The sequence below is a fragment of the Mytilus edulis genome, unplaced genomic scaffold, assembly GCF_963676685.1.
Source record: "Mytilus edulis unplaced genomic scaffold, xbMytEdul2.2 SCAFFOLD_2303, whole genome shotgun sequence".
NCBI classification, from domain to species: domain Eukaryota; kingdom Metazoa; phylum Mollusca; class Bivalvia; order Mytilida; family Mytilidae; genus Mytilus; species Mytilus edulis.
This window is the reverse complement of record NW_027267457.1, coordinates 1-3,460: the sequence shown is the minus strand read 5'-3', so window position 1 is coordinate 3,460 and position 3,460 is coordinate 1. Positions and strand designations below refer to the sequence as shown.

Below are 3,460 nucleotides of genomic sequence, written 5' to 3'. Positions count from 1 at the left end.
GAGCTTTTTTTGTCTCCTTCAGTCAATTTTTATTCCGATTGAAAGTTTTTTTCTGTTCAATAATAGTTTTTTCTTAAAAAATTACTGTCTGATATGAATTATTATATTTTTCAGACCTAGAATGAAAAAGTGGATTGAAAGTGTACACAGTTTAAGGCAGTACAGAGTTACCTCCCGGAATAAAACAACGTAAGCCAATCAGACAACAGTTAACTGAAAATGTGTGATACTTCTTTTACGGCCGCGTTGCGTGATATATAAAGAGTCGCTGTTAGACGGAAAGTATTATTTAACTAATCACCACAAATAGTTAAACATGTCAGGCAGAGGAAAAGGAGGTAAAGGTCTAGGAAAAGGAGGCGCCAAGCGTCACAGGAAGGTGTTGCGTGATAACATCCAAGGTATCACCAAGCCAGCCCATCCGTCGTTTAGCAAGAAGAGGTGGAGTAAAACGTATATCTGGACTCATCTATGAGGAAACCCGTGGTGTGTCCTTAAAGTTTTCCTTGGAAAATGTCATCCGTGATGCTGTCACATACACAGAGCACGCCAAGAGGAAAGACTGTCACTGCCATGGATGTTGTCTACGCTTTGAAACGTCAAGGACGTACCTTGTACGGATTCGGAGGTTAAACAGCCACCCAGCTAATATAAACAACGGCCCTTTTCAGGGCCACCAACATTTTTCAAAAAGAATCTTAGATTTGTTGTACATCGTTTTTAAACAAAATCTTGAAATCAAAGCTTGCTCCCCACTTCTATTCTTTTCTCTAATGTTCATGAATTTTTCAACCGTTTTCTTGTTTTCCCTGATCCTGATCCGCAACTATTTTTCTCTCTCTCTCGTTATCCCCCTCCCCCCTTTTTTTTTTAAATATCTGGCTTTCTTTTTAATTAACTCCTTACTCTTACTCTTGTATTTATTTGAGAATTTATATTTCTGAAGGTTTATGAATACGTTCAAAGATCAAATCCGTGCATTTGCCTACACGAAGAGAGAAAATTTCAAAACAAAATGCACGGACTTTTACACACAAAATCTGTAGATTCTGTTATATTCAATTATAGAGTTTTTGCGTGGTTTAATATTAGGTAATGTTCTTGTTTCCGTGTAAAATAATTCTCGCAATATTTTTTTTCTCTCGAAAAGCAAAAGAAATCGTAAATTTATCAACTCTATTAATTGGAATGAAAGCACTGTTTTGTTCTTCATGATTTATGTATTTACGCTTTGTAGTTTTGGCAAATTAAATACTACAGAATGAGTGAAAATACACGTATATTTGTTATACAGATAGAAAGAAGAGAAAAGTAACCATATTACTATTGAAATAGTTTTGAAAGTAGTTATAGCTGGGGGTTGGGGATTTATAGCTTTGTTTAGAAGTTTGACATGATGTACAACAAATGTAAATTCTTTTTGAAAAATGTTGGTGGCCCTGAAAAGGGCCGTTTGTGAAGTTATAAACTTCAGACTGTTTACTTGCTGCTGTGTGTATTTAGTGACGGCTTTGGTACCTTCACTGACAGCGTGCTTGGCCAATTCTCCGGGTAGAGAAGACGGACAGCGGTCTGGATCTCCCGGATGTGATGGTAGATCTTTTGTTGTAGTGTGCCAATCGGGAGGCCTCTGCTGCGATTCTCTCGAAGATATCGTTGACGAAGCTGTTCATGATGGACATTGCCTTTGAGGACACTCCGGTGTCGGGGGTGAACTTGTCTCAAGACTTTGTAGATGTAGATAGCATAGGATTTCACGTCTCTTCCTCCTCCTTTTCTTGTCACCGCCGGGTCTGGCAGTCTTTGCCTTGGTGACGGCCTTCTTGGCTCCTTTAGTTCCTACTTTGGGTGGCATGTTACTGGTTTGATAATCAAATAAGTAATGGTGAAAAATTATTTTCAATTTGTTTATATACTGGGCAAACGGATTGAAAGATTTTATTGAACGCGAACCTCGGAGAGAGCACCCATAACATGTTGAATGTTCGGTAGCCTAACTGCCCGCAGAGAGCTTCGTTCTGATTGGTGTATAAATAAAAACATCGTTCAATCCGTTTAGTGGGTATATAAGCTAAATTTTGAAGAAAAATGTATCACTTTACTCAGTGTCGATCAACAAATAGTACAAAATGTCAGGACGAGGAAAAGGAGGAAAAGCAAAAGCAAAGGCAAAGTCTAGGTCATCCGTGCCGGACTTCAGTTCCCAGTCGGTCGTATCCACAGACTTTTGAGGAAAGGAAACTATGCCGAGAGAGTTGGTGCCGGTGCACCAGTGTACCTCGGCAGCTGTCTTAGAATACTTAGCAGCTGAAGTATTGGAGTTGGCAGGAAACGCCGCTCGTGACAACAAGAAGAGCAGGAATCATTCCCCGTCATCTCCAGTTGGCCATCAGAAACGACGGAAGAGTTGAACAAACTCTTGTCTGGTGTCACCATTGCCCAGGGAGGTGTTTTACCAAACATCCAGGCTGTACTTCTGCCAAAGAGACCCAGAAAGCTGCCAAGTAAAAAGTGGATATATCAGATTACTCACTTAACAACGGCCCTTTTCAGGGCCACCAATATTTTTCAAAAAGAGTCTAAAATTGTTGTACATCTTAGTAATACTTTATTCCCCATACATAATTGAAAAAAATATATTCTACTACATAACAAATAAAAAATGTCTAAAATATAAATGTCCCTTCTTCCGTGATTCTTCTTTTCTTCTCTCTCTAACGCATCCCATTTAAGTACAGTTCTTATAGCATAACACTAAGTCTAGTAACTTTTTCAGTCTTCTTCATCAGAACATTTATTGTCGAACTTTCTGACTCTTTGAACCACAAGTAGCCTCAGTTAAATCATATAAAGTTTGTCGGGGAAAAAAAAACAACACTGATAGTATTTATATTTAATACTAGTCTGCTCTCTTCTTTCTCTCTCTTGGTTATTGATGCGAGCATGCTTAGATTCATCTGAGAAGGTGTGTGGTTTTTTTTTATTATTATAATTATTTATAGTTTTTGTTAACATTATCTCTTTCGTCAACACTTTTATATATGATATGTACTTTCCATTCTTTTCCTTTTTCCATTTTTTTTTCAGCATCTCTCTCTCTCTCTCTCTCTCTCTCTCTCTCTCTCTCTCTCTCTCTCTCTCTCTCTCTCTCTCTCTCTCTCTCTCTCTCTCTCTCTCTCTCTCTCTCTCTCTCCTGTCTTTCTGTCTTTATTTAGTTATTGTTTGTGTATTAAAGATGTGGAATCGATGTAAGCACACCGACAATCAGACAATGAGACAAATGTGCCCAGCCCAAATGAAAATCATACCACATCTTCTTTTTTTTATATTAAATATACATAAATATGACATAATACAACAATAAAGAAACTCAGCCGATCCGTACAATGTCATGTCGGGAATGTGTAATTCCATTTGTTTCTGTTTTTTTATTTTCTATTTCGCTTTGTTTGTGTTATAA

At 37.9% G+C, this 3,460-nt stretch overlaps 1 pseudogene; it reads left to right on the top strand.

Annotated features, from left to right (window-relative positions):
• Nucleotides 1-287: 287 nt before the first annotated feature.
• On the top strand, nucleotides 288-680 carry LOC139505497 (histone H4-like; annotated as a pseudogene).
• Nucleotides 681-3,460: the final 2,780 nt, after the last annotated feature.